The sequence below is a fragment of the Alligator mississippiensis genome, chromosome 14, assembly GCF_030867095.1.
Source record: "Alligator mississippiensis isolate rAllMis1 chromosome 14, rAllMis1, whole genome shotgun sequence".
NCBI lineage: Eukaryota > Metazoa > Chordata > Crocodylia > Alligatoridae > Alligator > Alligator mississippiensis.
The window spans coordinates 14,907,718-14,925,004 of record NC_081837.1 but is presented as its reverse complement, the minus strand read 5'-3'; the positions used below and the strand labels follow the sequence as shown (position 1 = coordinate 14,925,004).

The following is a 17,287-nucleotide window of genomic DNA, read 5'->3' as shown; positions in this document are numbered from 1 at the left end:
GCCACAATGGACCACTGCTTGCAACCCAGCACCCACCACGAACTATGTCCCTGCACCCTCTCAATGATCAGTAGTGGCTGCTGGGGGAATAGATAGAAAAAGGTAGGTGCTATGACCATGGGGATGTCACCTGTGCTGCTGTGAGCTGGATCCAGTCTCTTCACAGGCTCAATCTGGCCAGTGGGCTATAGGTTGCTGACCACTGCCATATACTGCTGCCTAGTTCCTGACCTTGATCCAGCAGGAGAAATGAGGCACCTGGCTACTTGTCCATGGAAGCCATACATGCAGGGCCAGACACAGGCATGGGCGAACCAGGTGACTGCCCAGGGCCTGGACAGAAAGGGGGCCCCAAAATGGTAATTATTATTATCATTATTATCATTATCTCCAGTGAAGGGGAGCCCAATACTAAAGGTTCGGCCAGGGCCGCCAGGAGTCTAGGTATGGTGCTGCCCACAGCTTCCCTGGAACACAGCTGGACATATGACATCTGAACAGGATGCTGCACAGTGTAACAGGACTGCCAGCTGTGTCCAGGTCAGCGAGATGGAGGGCATGCAGCAGCTCTGATCCCAGGGCTATCAACCTGGCACATCTCAGCAAAACTACACCTCCTTTAAACAAACACAAAAATGCTGAAAGTACTTAAACAAAGACAGCAGGTATGAGCCAAGTCCAGCAATACAATGCCCAGAGCGTGGGGTGGGAAAGGGGCAGGGAGGTTGCTGTAAAAGGAAGTAATCAGAGTAAAGCCTTGCAGAATTTGCAAAGCCACTGTGACAACTACTCACAGGACTAAAGTTTTGCAGGGCTCTGCCCAAACCTGCTATTCTACCTGGCCCCTCACAATGGAGTTAGAACTACAACACAAAGAGGAAAAGGTTTGGAGGGGACATTTCAGCAAGGGTTTAGGTTAGATTGAGGGGGTTCTGATATCATTCCTGTGCCAGGGCTAACCAACAGGCTAGAAATCAGCAGGGAGTTTCAGTTTGAAGGATCCTGCTCTGAACCCTTGAGCAATAAGCAGGTTGACAATCCCAGAAACCTGGCAGATAGCCTTCTGCTCTGCTTGTGCCTTGTCCAAGAGCCTGAGAAAGGAAGCTTTCTTACCAAAGAGAAAAGAATGAAAGAAAAAAAAAAAACAGTTCACAAAAAACTCACTGCCACTCTGACCACTTTCATGTTCAGGAAGGTGGCCTTATAAACCTCCTTTTTATAGCAATCATGTTCTTTCATGCTGACACCCACTCTGAGATGTTGTTATAATAGGAAGATTTCAATTATGATCATGCCAAATGAACTACTTTGTTGGCAAGCAAGGACTGACTCTAAATCTTTTCTGGTAGAAAGCGGTGGCAAACATCGGACTTAGCTGAATTACACAGAGGTTGAACAGCCTGTCAATATACTCCACAAGGTAAAGAGATACCCTTATGCTACATGTTTTACAAGCTATCCTGGTGGTAACACTGTTGTTGCAAGAAAATGAATGTGTGTGTTAAAGGGTGAAGGGGAAGACTCATAGACTCACAGAAAAGTGGGGCTGGAAGGGACCATCAGAAGTAATTAGAGGTGCACTGATACATCGGTCCGATATTGGATCAATATGAAGAAAATTGTCTATATCAGATATTGGCCCTATGGGGCTGATCATTTGGCTGATAAATGTCCATGCTGCACGCAGCTGCAGGGCAGCATGAAGCAGAGTTGGCAGCGTGGAGAGCTGCCTCCAGCTGGTAAGTTGGAAGGGCAGGGGGGAGGAAGGGGTGTGGAGGGGGGCAGATCAATGCCCCTCATGGTGAGGGAGGGGATGGGCAGGTGCTGCCCAGCTGGGGCAGGAGGTGGGGGTGCAGCTCATGGGGTAGGGGCAGCTCCCGCTGCCGCTTGCACCCCAGGAGGGCTGACACATACACACACACCCCCACACACACCCCCACACACCGGACTTATCAACTGGAGGCAGCTATATCGGATATAGGATCGGTATTGGCCGATATGCCTTCTTAAATATCGGCTATCAGCATCGGCCCCCAAAATCTCTATCAGTACACCCCTAGAAGTAATGCAGTCCAATCTCCTGCCAGGGACAAGATTATCTATATCCAAACCATCCTGCAAATCCATTGTCTAACCTATTCATAAAATTACAGTCAACCCTGACACAACCACAAGACATGACACCCTAACCTGCCAGGGGTGTAGCAGGGGGACAATGGTGGCTAATGTCCCACTGCTACAAGGGTTGTTAAAACATACTCAAGAGATCCAAGCAAAAGGGCTAGACCCCACTCTTCCCTCGAGGAAGACAAAAGCTCTGCCCCCCCATCTGTACCAATTTGACTACGTGGTACAATTCCTTCCTGATCCAATATAGAAATTGGTCTGACTGAGCAGAGAGATGAGATGTGTGTGTGACACAGGCCTACATTATGCCATTGGGTGCTGTAGCCACCCCTCCCAGCACCACTGCTGCCCACCCTGCACAGCTGAGCCTGTCCCGCTCCCAGGCCCGCACTGGGAAGAGGCTGTCTCTGGGGACCGCTGGGCTGAGAGGTCCATGGACTCTGCAGAGCCCACGTAGTCCCGGTTGTCCTCTTCCTGGCCCTGCGGATCAGTGGGTTCCTCTTGGCTGCTGGGAGGGGTAGTTGTTTTCCCCTCCTCCGCCCCAGTGGTGGAGCTGGCAGAGCACTGTCTGAACCACCTAGTCCGCTGTTTGTCCTGATACTGGTGGAGGGAGCGTGCAGCCCCTTGGGACGGGGTGGGCTCAGAGGGTGGGAGGGCAGAACCTGGGGGTCGGTGCAGGGTCCTCCCTCAGGGCTGTCCTGAGCGTCAGGGGGCCTTGCTTTGACTCCCTCTGTGTTGGGACCACGCAGCAGGTCCAAGATGGTTTCTGCAGTGGTTTGCGGTGGCACAGGAGGAGACCTGTCGGGCACCTTCATGATGTCAGTGCCCTCCCCAGAGGCTTGGGGAAGGAGCTCTTCCCCATCAGACTCGCTAGGGCTCCCACCTCCCCGAGATGGTCAGAGAGGGAGGGCTCTGTTGCTGGACCTGCCCCAGGGGTGGCTGAGGCCTCTGCCTTGGCACTTGCTGTGCTGGGGGGGGCACGTTGTATTCAGCAGAGTGGGGAGTCTCCTCCATGGGCTCCTCTCCAGGACAGCCTGGCTGTCACAGATCCTCCTCCATGGGGTTGATCTTTTTTATTTTCTCTGGGGGTGGGTGTATAGTGCAGCTTGGGGTCGGGGGGGAGGGTAATCAGGGATGTCTTTCAGTTTGGCCCCCTCTTTGTGGCCTGGAGGGGGGCTCCCTCCATGTCAGAGGGCCTGAGTTGTGCCTGGGAATTCAGTTAGCTTTGGCAGCACTGCACCACCCAGAGGGGACCAGTACCCACTCAGCCACGGGGTGGTCTGAGGGTGGATCAGCTCTGGGGGAACGGGATGGCTTGGGACTGGGGACAGAGTGGGTAGTAACAGCAGGGGTGGGGGCAAAGACGCTTCCCTTCCCTCTTCTGCCTGCTTCCCTCACTCCCTGCCCTAAGATCTTGCCGGTGGCTGAAGCACAGGGTGCCTGTAGCTTGTCGGGGACCTGGGTGCAACAGCTGCAGTTCCAGGGTGTCAGTGGTGTGGGCACCCCTCTTCGTGTTGGGAGCTTGCAGTGCCCCTCATTGCTGACCTAAGGGGCACTATTGGTGCAGGTGCCCCAGTGCACAGCACCAGAAGAATCTCAGGTCCCCCACTGTGTAACTTTTATTAGGGACACCTGGAAAGGGGACCCTGAGAACCCCCTTGGCCTCCACCCTGACCCCTGCCACCAGCTGGATTGTCACTTGGGGGCAGAAGGAGTGCACATGGCAGAGGCTTGGGTCCCAGCCCCCCGTAGGAAGGGAGTGACCAGGAAGATGACTCTCCCCAGGGCCTCCAGCAGGATGGCCAAGTTAGGGAGGCATGGGAGGACAAAGCTCAGGACCACCTGGGTCCCCAGCTCCCCCAGAGGCTTGAGGGGAACATGCCTGTCTCCTACAGAGACCCCCTTCTTCACCACCTCCTGGATCGTGGCCCCCATGGCAAGGAAGAAAACTTTCTTGCCGTGGAAACTGGAGGCTGTCATGATCTTGGGGGCCCACTGCCTGGTCTTGAAGCGAAGGCCCTCTTTCTTGGGCAGCCAGTACCTCACCCAGTGCTAGCAGGTGAGGGCTGGGAAAGGAGTCCCGCTGCCCGAGTCAGATGGGGCAGTGGCAGTGAAGAGCCCAGAGCAGGGCTAGGGACAGCCTGAGTGTGGTGCTCTGAAATGAAGAGCACCTGGCTCCCCTAGGTACTGTGGTTTAGGTTTGGTGACTGGCCCTTTGCCCTTCCCACCCCCACGTGTGCAGGAGGCTTTTGAGAAGCCCTTGCCTTTGCTCTTGTCCTGGGTTCCTGGGGGGCCCATGCCTCCCCCCTAGGGTAACCTAGCTGGGAGAAGGCTCCTGGCCCTGCTGGCTCTCCCTCACTTCATTGCCAGCCTGTGTTGAGGGCTGCCAGGGTGGCAGCCCCCTCAGGGGCTCCTGCCCTGCCACAGGATGGGGTAGGGGTGGGCTGGGGTGGGGGAGAGAGCCAGCAAGAGCCTGTTCTGGACAAGCCAGGCAGGGCAGCAGGCTCCACCGAGGAGGGGAGAGGCTCAGTGTGGGCTCCCAGCCCAGGTACTCCGGCAGGAGGAGGAAGTGCTGGCACCCGTGTGGCCACGGGAGACTGGGCAAGATGGATCTATGATCTGACCCAGTAAATGGCAATTCTTATGTCCTACGTTCCAGGTTTAAGTCCCAACAGGAGCACTGGCACATCCCAGCACCCCAGTCAAAATCTGTGGTTTTGGCAGCAGTCAACACTCAATGCTTCTGACCCCGCTCCCCTCCCTCCCCACATAACAGCAAGAAGAGGAAAAAATTCCTTCCCAGCCCCACGTGGCGACCAAAGCCCAGAAGCATAGTTCTAAAAAGTAAACTGGATTTGTTGGATAGTAATACAAGAACAGTATTCAATTTTAAAAAACAGCTTTTGGAATAAGGTATCTAAATGTCATCACTGAGTCCAAAACCTTAGAGATCCTGACACTTTCTTACTGAACCGGGTCAAGAAGTCTGCTTACACTTTTACCAGTTTACACAACTGATCAGTTGGATGACTTGAGGGGAGAGAGTCAGGAAAACAAGAAAATGGATTTTTTAAATAGAAGTATCAATGATTTTTGGAATGGTTTATCACGATTTAGCGCTGTTCTCTGTGTTAGGCCACTTTCTAGCACGTAGGATTTCCACTTTAGTGCATGGTAGCTACACAGGACATGAAATAAACTCTGAACAGGTTACTTCTACAATGCCACGTGTCTCACCCCTGGTGCATTTCAAAAGGCAGTTCGACTGACAGTGTCTTTTAAAATATGGGATGTGAGCAACATGTCGCAGAGCAAACTGTAGAGACTAATTCTGTACTGTCGGGGCAGAGTGATGATGAGAAATATCTGAAAGCTTGACTAGAACAGAGCAGCTGGTCTGTGTGCTCATGTGAGAGCAGCCATTGTCATGGTGTTTCTCTTGAACAGATCCTCTAAGCAAATCAGCTCCTCTGGAAGCTTATCTGCACGCACAATGCCCCAGTCTCAAAATAAAAACTCACAGGACTGAGAGCTCCCTAAAAAGCATCAGTGGTCATATTTTGTCCCAGATGTGCAGCTATCCTGAGATGTGATCCACTTAACTCTGTAAGAGTCTGGCTAGACGATCGGGGTAAACACTCTGTGACAACAGTAATTATGAACAGACATCTGCTGCATGGTAAGCCTAGTGATGGGCTGACATTTCATTATGGTAATGCAGGAGGAGGGGGAAAAAAAGAGAGAGACTGCAGTTTCCCTTCAGGAAATTATTAGCTGCCTTTCATGCAGGTGTGAGCATTAAGATTGCCGGAGGCATGGTACAGCAGGGCTCAGGTTCCCCAAACCCTTCTATTAACAAAAAGTACAAAACAAACGTACATGGGGTCAGGCAAGTTCATCTCTGGAGCAGAGTCTGCTGCGGGTAAAAACTTAGTCCAGAGGCTTTATTGTTTCATGCATGTAAAGTAGAAAATGAGTCATCTTAATGCTAATTTTCAAAACACATAACTTGCCTTTGTGATAAATTATAGTAAACATAAGCTCATAACCATGTGGCACAAGCCTTCAGCTCCCCTCCATTTCTTGGGTCATTCCTGTGTAGGTAGCATCTCAGGAGAGCAGACCCTTAGATCAGTGATTCTCAACCACAGCACCTTGGGGTGCCTCAAGATCCCTTCAAGAGGCCTCAAGATCCCACCTTGGGGTGCCACACAATGTCAACACTGTTAGGTTTACAAACAAGATTCACACGCCCAGAGATTTGAAAGATAAATACGATAAGATAGCTGTGGTCTTTCTGAGTTCATTGCAACAGAAAAACTGATCTTAAACAGGAAACAGAATTTATTTTTCCGTAAGCAAAAAAAAAAAGAGTGAAAATGAAGAGCTGGCACTTTCCAAGGGGTGCCTTGAGTCTAAAAAGGTTGAGAACCACTGCCTTAAATTGTAGGTTATCAGTCTATTTTGTCATGTAGAGTACAGCATATGAAGGTCACAGTTAGACTGACCCAAAATCCACTAGTCACTGGAAAGACACCCAGTGATCTGAGGTCCTTAGGTAAGCAACAGAAACAATCTATGGGAGAGGTGCTCAACTTCCAGCCCATGGGCCAAATGTGGCCCATGGAGTCATTGCATCTGGCTCATGGGGTTGCCCATGGGTTGGGAAATTTGGAGCAGGGGAGCAGTAGTCTTTAATATAACCACTCTCTCCCTGGCTGAATTCCTAAACCTCAACTCCTGCATGGTCAGTTGGAGCTGGGTCGCACTCCTTTCTACTCGTGGGGCTGGGCCCCCCACCCCAAGTCTGGATCAGGGCTGTGCCATGCCCCCTGCCCCCAGTGGGGCCAAGCCCCGCTCCCTCCCCTACAGGACTGGGTTGGGGCCGGACTGCCCCCCATCCCACTCTGCACAGCTGGATGGTGCCTACTGTACCCGCCCCTGGTACCAGATTGGGTCCATCAGCAAGATCCAGCCCACAGACAGACTGGGCACTGCTCATCTGGCCCCCTGGGGAAAAGGTTAGGAACCAGCGATCTACAGAATATTGATAGCTACCAGCACTTACAAAACTTCCTGACCAATCAACATGCAAAAACAAGGACATCTTTCACAAATTAAACAAAAGCAACATACTCATCTTAATTAGCAATGGACCCAAGACGCAAAGTTTGGGTTCAAATTTGAAATTCAACATGCAGGTGTTTTTAGTTCGGCCTCTGCTTTTAACAGGGACCAGATGATCACATAACATCTGTTTGAGATCACTGGCCCAAGTGATTATAAAGCAAACAAAACTGAGACCAAAACATCTGAGACAAACACCATTTACTGTATCGGTGTATTAGCTGAAAGCCAAACCTAAGGGCATTTTTACACATGCAAGTGCTGCAGCGCCAGACGCTTTGAAAAGCACCCAGCGCTGCAACGCTTGCAGTTCTATAAGCGGCATAATGCACATCAGCGCTGAGAAAATGGTGGCGGCATGCTTTTGAACTAAAACACATTGAAGGTGCTTTAGATCAAAAGCACACTGCCGCCATTTTCTGTGCGCTGATGTGCGTTTTGCCACTTATACAACTGCATGCGGCGCAAAGCAGTTCGCTTCAGTTCATGTGCGGAGCAGATTCAATTAATCACACTAAGTGGTGGATCTCCGGTGCATCACGGGCCAGAAAAATGTGTGTATAAATGTCCTAAATGACACGTACTCTCCAAAAGAATGGATATAAAAACAGCTGGTTGTGCAAAGCACGCTGGAAGTCACATAAAAAGGGACTTATTCTAGTATCACATAGCTCAGTCATTCACTCTCCAGCCTTGTGCTACATTTTACAGGAACATCACTAGATTAATGGATAAGGGGGCTTGTGGCTTATGCATGGGCTGGGACATTCCAGGGGGTAAAAGTCTTTAGGTATTAAACGGGCACCAGAAAGGAAGGTTTTTGTATTAGAAAGTGATGCCGCAGAGCAGAGTGCTTTTACAGAGCAGTTCTCTAGCAGCAAAACTTCAGCAAGTCAGTGTGATCCACATGTGTAATATAAGAAACTGCTCCAATGATAAGAAACAACAGCATTATGTCCTCCAGTATGGAGACAAAAAGAGAAGGCTCAAGAGGAAAAGCTAAGTATTCAGGCCACAGGAAAGAAAAGCAAAAGCTCAGCAGGAGCAACAAACCTCTGACAAAAGCTCTTGGCACTAGTCCCGCAGACCCACAGACAGAGCTGATGATATGTATAGGCAGTAAAATTAAATGACTGGAGTAGATGTTCACATCATATTAAACCTCCATTTCATCAGTACAAAATGCTCAAGATAAAGCAATCTTTCTGGTGTGCCTATACCAGTGGTTCTCAAGCGGTGTGCTATGAGAACCCTGCATCACTGCTGCCACTGCAGGATGACATTGCCCCATGTCTCTGCTGCATAAGATAATGCAGGCAGCGCACCATTCTGCTAATGTTGCTTCTCAGTTCTGCCTCCTGAAAACAGAGGTGTGCGGGGAAATTCCACCTACCCCACGTGCCTCCGTTTCCAGGAGGCACTGTGCAGGGTCAGACCAAGCCGGTCTGCAGCCAGAGCACTCACTCCTTCCACAGCCACTTCCCAATCTGGCTCTGTAGGTGTGTTGTGCAGCTCCACCTTGTCATGGTGGCAGTGGAGTGAATATAATTATAATGATCTAACCAATTATTATTAACATATTAATAACACTGCATTAGGCCTCCTGTTCAATATTGCTAGAGGTCATGAAAATTAGACATACTTGGTTTTCTTGGTTCTAACTATTAAAAACTATTGGCTGAGCATGAATAACTACAAGCCAAGAGTACATGCATACCAGCAGTAACAGAGATACATGAGGCACTGTGTGGAAGGAAAAGGAATCAGAACTCATGGCAGAGGTGATATCGTTTATTAGACCAACTAGATATTTGCAAAAAAAATCTTTATTTGCAAGCTTTCTGGCACTCACCCTTCCTCAGGTATAGGAGAATGCAAAGATTGTAAAATATGACAGACCATCTTCCCCTGCCCCCACACGCCTACAAAATAAACTTAAAATCAATTACTGGTTATCTACACCTCCTCTATGGAGTCTTCCCCAGCACTCTCGTAGCCATGCCCGAGATGTCTGCTGGTCCTTCATGCAGGTAGCTGGTAGATACCCAAATACTCACTCTATTTTGGAGAGTAGGATGAATGAGCAAGGAATCGTTCCAGCTTTTCCAAAGCTCTTTGGAGTATCTCAGGTTTGACCTGAACACTATATTTACAACTTAGCAAACCACCAGCCAATCTGCTCAGCTCAGAAATGTGCTATATAGCTGAATATGTAATGATTTTCTCCTTAAAACGCCACAGATTTGTCAACTGTTTGCTGCATAGATGCAAACTAGAAGACTGGATATCCACTCTGGCTCAGCACCACCTTCCAACTCTGTGGTTCCCTGGGCCCAACTGGAGAGAGACCAATTTCAAGGTATCATCTCCAACTACTGTAGCAGGGAAGTGCCATGGTGCGACTTTTGTTCTCTTGGAAGCCATATGCTTTTGGGGACTTCATAAATAGTCATAAACCAGGCTGAAATCACAGCCCTACTTCTCTTCTAAATCTAAATCTACAGCCAAACATCACTGGGATTGGGACTCTGACACTGAAAAGACACCACTTTTATGTGATCTGTCCCTGCAGGCATGGTGTAACCCGATCACACTTTTCCATACAGTCAGGATCCCAAGCCTCAGAGATGGGTGAACAACAGTCACTCCTGTTTACAGTTACTAGGCCTGATTCAGCTCTACAGAAAAACATCACATGTCTGGCCCAAAGGGAGGGAACCCATTTACTAACACAAAGCCTCTGATGGCATGTCCAGATGAGTGCATACATGCGGTTTGTGGCGCCACAGATCTGCAGACCACGAGTTCTGCTCATTTGCAGCATGGCAGGTTTTCTGTTTTTTGTTTTTGATACTGGGAGATCCCAGTGTCAAAAAAAAAGCACCAAAAACAAAACAAAAAAGTGGGGCAGTGCATGTGGCAGCAGCATACACTCCCTGAAACCAGAGCCTGGCTGGCTGAAGCCAGGCTCCGGCTACCAGCCAGGCTCTGCGCACCCAGATCACCGCTGCTGGAGCTCCGGGAAGCCCCCAGTACCCCAGTTAAGGTTGCTGGGGCCAGCCCAGGTGCTGGCCCCAGCCTTCCCTGTCCCACCCAGGGTAACTTACTGCGCACCAGAACATGTGTGCATGGGCATTACTTGGGGGACAACTAGCAGCGCCACAACTATGTGCCGCTGCTAGTTGTCCCTGGGGAAACACAGATGCGCACTCATCTGGATGCACCCCTGGTGGCGAGTTTACCAGTCTTCAAACCAATTGTTTAACCTGATAGTTCTGCCTAGAAATTTTGCTCATTAGAGCTGAGATGAACTGCTCATTATAAGATGCTCCTTGAGTATATGATGCTTTGCAGTTGCAGTGTTAATTGACAGACCTGATATAAAAAAAATAAATCAATACTGCCTCATAACGAAAATGAAACCTTGTTAGATTAAAGCCCTTGAGTAAAAATCTGCTTTTGGAGTGCTCAGTTAAATTCAGCTTTATTAGAGTCATCCTTTGTTTTATTTATAGAAAAGCAACAGCAGTTCAGGCAATATTTGCATCTAAATAATAATCCTTAGTATTTCTATAGCATCTTTCAGCCAAGGGTCTCAGAGCCCATTATATACATTCACTGATTAAATTTATCGCCACCTTTGTGAAATGGGCAGGCATTGTAAAAGCAAATTCATCCACTAATTACATTCACTGATTTAAAAGAGTCAACCTGTCATGCCACAACCTTGATTTCAGCAGTACTGAGTACTCACAACTGAACCCCCCCAAAAACCCTCCAACAACAACAAAACAATGGAGCTGGGTGCTCAGTGACTTTGACAATTGGGTGTTCAGTGTCCAAGTTTTGGCCCCATAAACATGAACCAGAAAATGAAAGCTATCTTCTGAAAAATTAATTAAATCTAAACAACTTCAATAACATTGATACAAGAAACCCTCAAACCATTACGCATCACCCTGGCTGTTAATAGTCTCCTCAAAACCTCTAGAGGTGATTCCAACCAGGTCACCATTCAACAATACCCTGCCTTAGGCTTGTGCAAAGCGGCTAGTACTCGCTTCGGATTTGGCCGATTCGGGGGACAGTGATTCTATTAGGTGACTCGAATCACTGTCCTGATTCAATTCAGCCAAATCTGATCTGGAGATTCGGCAGCAGCTGAATCTCCAAATCAGCCAGGCCAGTCCCATCCCCTGCCCCTCTCCCAGCCCGGCAATGGCTGCCCCGCTGCCCCAGCTCCTAGCACTTGGGGAAAACCCTCTCCGGGCTCACCGGGTGCTGCCGGGCAGGGGATGATTCCCATTGCCCCACACTGCATGGGGGCTCTGCACGAGCCCCCGAACCCCCGCTCCCCCATGGGTCTCCCACACAGGCCAGCTCCAGCCCTAAGGAAAAAAACACCCGAAGAAACCCCGGGACTCACCGCTCCTGCTGGCAGGGGTGATCCCCGCTGCCCTGTGCCACATGGGGGGCTCTGCACAAGCCCCCAAAGCCCTGAGGCTGCACTAGGAGCAGCGAGTCCTGGGGCTTTTCTTGGCTTTTTTTTCCTTAAAGGGTCAGAGCTCCAGCAGGCGGGGTAGCCGTGGGAGGCCAAGGGAGCGGGGGGGGGTCAAGGGGGCTCGTGCAGAGGCCCCCATGCAGCGTAGGGCAGTGGGGATCGCCCCCCACCCAGCAGCACCCAGTGAGCACCAGGGCTTTTTCTTAAAGTACCAGGAGCTGGGGTGGGCAGGGCAGCCATGGGGGGGCTGGGGGAGCAGGTGCGGGTTGGGGGGGCTGGCAGGGGTCCCCACATAGTCCCCTCCCCAGCCCCCACCTCCCCCACCCCTAGTACTTGCCAGCTCGGAGTCAGCTGCAGCTCGCTGTTGCAGCCACTGGGGACTGCCCGATTCATCAAAGGTCTCCAAATCTTTGCCGAAGATTCGGAGAGCTTTGAATCAATTCGGACCTTTAAATTGGTCCCCTGATTTGATGCAGATTTGGCTACCGAATCAGGCCAAATATCCTCCAAACAGAATCACCACCTGAAGTTTCGCACAGCCCTACCTTGCCTGCCTAGATGGGCCAATGTGCTGCAGTACCATGATCGTAACAATAGTGGATGCCACATTACTGTACAATAGTAGCGCTCAATGTTTTTGGCTGGTGGGCTACATGGGCAGTGCCCAGCCCGTCCGTGGGCCAGATCCGGCCAATGCTCCCAATCTGGCATAGGTCCATTGTGACAGTCCCTGCCCGACATGCAGAAGGGGGCAGGGGGCATCCTGGCGCAAACCTGGTCCCATGGTGTGGGGGGGCCTGGCTCTGTACCTACGGCTTCATGGGCTGGAGGTTGAGTACCCTTGCTGTAGAGCGCTGCAATATCTGTAGCAGAACAACAGGCTGTGGGGAACAGCCCTTCACTGGCTGCATTTTTTCAACAACTTAGTGGTGAGTAGGACTGGAGAGAGAAGGTGAGGATTCAGGAGAGACCTAATCTGGTGTGATGCCTGCAGCTGCTACTGGACACTGCATGGAGCACTAACCTTGAGGTACGCTCAGCAAAGAGCTCTCTCCTACAACTCCGTCAGTCAGCTACGCCACTTCTTGCTAATCATCCAGGGACAGGGCACATCATTCTGTTCTTTGCAGGTTCTTGTACAGCACCCAGCACCATACTGTTTTCAGGGAGATAAGCCAGCACTTTTGAAAAGCACTAAACACACCCTTGTTTCTAAACGCCTCCACTTTTCAGACACGACAGAGGCTTTCTTTGTCGGTTAGAAGCAATTATTTGGGAATGGCTGTATCTATACTAATTACCAGCAGAAAAACAGGAGGCTGTTCTTGAGCCTCTTTGAAAGAAGAGTCCTAGAACTCCTGGAACCCCAGTAAGACATTATCAAGTCTCCAAAACCCTATTTAAAAATATATATTTGCCACACAACGGCATGTCATGTTATTTACTGACGCTGGTGATGAGCTCCATTTGATGAAAACAGAAGGCCGCTACCGGTCAAGGGCAAAGCAATCCATATGGCACTGCTGCAGAACCTGCTTAGTATTAGCCTCACATCAGTCCTGTAGTGGAGAAATGATTTAACTCACAGTCAAAAAAGCTGCAGCAACAGCGCCAGCCAGAACTTAAAATGGAAGGCTGTTCCTTAAAACAAGTCTTCTCTGCCAGTTTAAAGCAGACTGCCTACCAACCCCAAGAAAATCTTAAGGGAAACAGATGCAACACAAGGGTACATTGAAGAGGAACAGGCTGCTGCTGCTTCTCATTTATGCCTTGTGCATTTAAAATAGTGGCCAGAGCAGGGATTGGAGTCAGAACTTCTGAGCTTTCTTTACTAATCTACATAGATCTGCTTTGTGACCTTGAGCGAGCTACTTAGGTCTCTGTTTTCCAAAGAGATCACCTCTCTAATGCTGGACCAGATCTTCCAACAAGCTCAGGTCCATTAAACAAGCCACCGGTTCTTCAAGAGCTTGATGCAGCATATTAGGTGTTGAGTTTTTGGGGAAAATCTAGGTCCAAAATGTCACACAGGATCAGAGTTCTTTTAAAATTCTGGCTTCCCCTTGAAGAGGTTGAATATTTGAAACCAGTCCTGGGCAACTTGGAAAATCTAGCTCACAAGAGTTGGTTTTCAGATGCACTGGCTCAACACAGCTCCACCGGACTTCACTTGGAGTTGCAGGTAATCAGGCTGCCAGGCTCACGTATAACATGGCTGTTACTTTAAGAATGTTTTTTTTTTTCTGAAATATTTTTGATCTGAATAAATAATACTTTGCTGTATGAGAGCTGGCTGGTCACTAGGGCTAACTACATACATTCAGGAGTGTTAGGGAGAGGTTAAATTGGTTCAAAATGGCTGCTCAACATCAGGGATGGGTGGGCTAATGGAGGGTTGGGGGGTCCAGCAGGTTGGAGGGGATCAGGGGGATGGGGGTGGGGAGGCATGATCCATGAGGTTTGGGGGGCAGGTGTGACCTGTGGGTGGAAGGGGGCAGGCCTGACCCACAAGGGGTTGGGGGGGCAGCCATGACCCATGGGTAGGGTGGGTCTCCCTCACAGAGAACCTACACCCCCATCCCTCCCGCTGCTCCCCCCCACCAGGGGTTACTTGCTTGGCTCTGGCAGCACTGAATGCTGATAAAAGCGGCTGCACCCAGAGCCACTTTTTGGGGGGATGAAGGTTGAGAAGGCTGGCTTGCATGTGGGGGAGAAGGAACAAGGGGACAAAAAATAGCCCAGTACAGGTATGGCGGTATTAAAAGAGCAAACCCAGGGCTGGGGCAAATACCTGGTTTTCCCAGTCCTGGGGCTGTGCAGAGAAAGTGGACAGAAGTGTTGTCCATTGGTTTAACCTAATAAAATAAATTAATTAGGTCAAACCAGCTTCCTTGCCCTCACTCAATGCTGACCTCATGAAGAAACACCTTGAGAGGTTGGACACCTTCAAGTCAGCCGGCCCTGACAACTTACACCCCAGGGTACTCAAGGAGCTGGCAAACATCATAGCCCAGCCCCTGGCACGGATCTTCGAGAGCTCCTGGCACTCTGGTGAAGAGCCTGATGACTGGAAGAAGGCCAATGTGGTACCTATCTTCAAGAAAGGGAGGAAAGTGGATCTGACCAACTACAGGCCCATCAGCCTGACCTCTATCCCAGGGAAGGTCTTAGAAAAGATTATCAAAGAGGCCATTCTTAACGGACTGGCTGATGGCAACACTCTGAGGGATAGCCAGCACAGGTTTGTTGCAGGTAGGTCGTGCTTGACCAATCTCATTTCCTTTTACGAGCAGGTGACCTATCACCTGGACAAGGGAGAAGAGATTGATGTCATAGATCTTGACTTCAAAAAAGCCTTCGATCTGGTATCTTATGATCACCTCTTGGCAAAACTGGCCAACTTTGGCCTCGGGTCCACCATGATCCACTGGCTGTGGAATTGGCTCTGTGGTCGAACCCCGAGGGTGGTGGTTGACGGAAGTCAATTGTCGTGGTGCCCTGTGACCAGTGGGGTCCCCCAAGGCTCTGTCCTTGGGCCTATACTGTTCAACATCTTCATTAGTGATGTGGACACTGGAGTCAGAAGCGGACTGGCCAAGTTCGCCGATGACACCAAACTTTGGGGTAAAGCATCCACACCTGAGGACAGGAGGGCGATCCAGGCTGACCTTGACAGGCTCATGAAATGGGCAGACGAAAACCTGATGGTGTTTAACACCGAAAAATGCAAGGTTCTCCACCTTGGGAGGAAAAACCTGCAGCATGTTTATAGGCTGGGCAGTGCTATGCTGACTAGCACTACAGACGAGAGGGACTTGGGGGTCAGGATTGACTTCAAAATGAACATGAGCCTTCAATATGATGCTGTGGTTAGTAAAGTGAGCAAAACCCTGGCTTGCATACATAGATGTTTCTCAAGCAAATCCCAGGACGTCATTCTCCCCTTGTACTCGGCCTTGGTGAGGCTGCAGCTGGAGTACTGAATCCAGTTTTGGGCTCCGCAATTCAAAAAGGATGTAGAAAAGATTGAGAGAGTGCAGATAAGAGCCACGCGCATGATCAGAGGTCAGGAAAACAGACCTTATGATGAGAGGCTGAGAGCCATGGGACTCTTCAGCCTGGAAAAGCGCAGGCTTATGGGCGATCTGGTGGCCACCTATAAGTTTATAAGGGGTGCTCACCAGTATCTGGGGGAACGTTTGTTCACCAGAGCACCCCAAGGGATGACAAGGTCCAATGGTTATAAACTCCTGCAAGACTGTTTCAGGCTGGACATAAGGAAGAACTTCTTTACTGTCTGGGTCCCCAAGGTCTGGAATAGCCTGCCGCCGGAGGTGGTTCAAGCACCTAATTTGAACGCCTTCAAGAGAAACCTGGATGTTTTTCTCACTGGGATCCTATGACCCCAGCTGACTTCCTGCCCCTTGGGGCAGGGGACTGGACTTGATGATCTTCCAAGGTCCCTTCCAGCCCCAATGTCTATGAAATCTAAGAAATAAGTCTGATACTTATACATAGGGTTACCATACGTCCAGGTTTTCACGGACATGTCTTCTTTTTTGACCCTCCAATCTCTGTCTGGGTGTTTTTTTTAAATATGAAACAATGTCTTGGATTTTGCTGCACTTCAGTGGTGGGAGCAGGGGGAGGGCAACTGGAAGCAGTGGGCGCGTGTGCATCTGCACATGCACACACACGAGCCAGCATGTAACCAAGCAAGGGGGTGGAAGCAGCCTCGGCAGCTGGATGCAGATAAGTCTGCACCAGGACTGCAGCAGGACAGGCACCTGCCCCTCCAGTGGGGGAAGGGGGTGGGTGGGCGGGGGCCTTTGAGGGCAGTGGGGAGCTCCGGGGCTGGCCTGGCAGCACCAGGGCCGGTGCCTGTGCTTGTGGGGCTGGGCTGGCCAGGAGACACTGCCCACAGGGGGTGTGGCCAGGTCACCTGGCACGGTGCTGGAGCCCCAGTTCAGATTGAGGGTTGCAATAGGCATCCCCTCTTCCCTCCCGCCCGCACTAGGGCCTAACTCAGTCTACCACTGCCTGCATGAATCAGAGCTGCTGCACTCCAGCCCAGTTGGGACAGGGGCAGCTGGGGGGCCCCTCCAGTAGGGCTGGGGAGAGCAGGGGGCTGCGGGTCAGGAGTGAGGGGCACCAACATGGCCTGGGGTGGGGAACTTTTGGTTCAGAGTGAGGGGCAGCAGCAGGGCCAGAGGTCTACAAGGCAGGAGAGAGGGTCAGCAGCAGGGATTGGGGGGCTGCGGGTTGGGACTGAGGGGCACCAGCACAGCCTGGATGGGTAAGGGACTGTAGGTTGGGAGTAAGGGGCAGCAGCAGGGACAAGGGGCTGCAGGTTGGGTGTGAGGGACAGCAGCAGGGACAAGGGGCTGTGGGTTGGGAGTGAGGTGTTCCCCCAACAGGCGTCATCTTTTTTGGAACTGGAGATATGGTAACCCTATTCAGAGACCCAGGTTTGTCTTAAACTGGGTTTTGCAATTTTTAGACCAGTCTGTGTGCATGGACTGGTTACAGGTT

The 17,287-nt window shown here is 50.6% G+C and overlaps 1 protein-coding gene across 1 annotated transcript in view; it reads right to left on the bottom strand.

Moving 5' to 3' along the window:
* The window catches only part of CAMKK1 (calcium/calmodulin dependent protein kinase kinase 1), a 225,843-nt gene that overhangs the window by 50,191 nt on the left and 158,365 nt on the right, over positions 1-17,287 (bottom strand). The window lies entirely within an intron of this gene.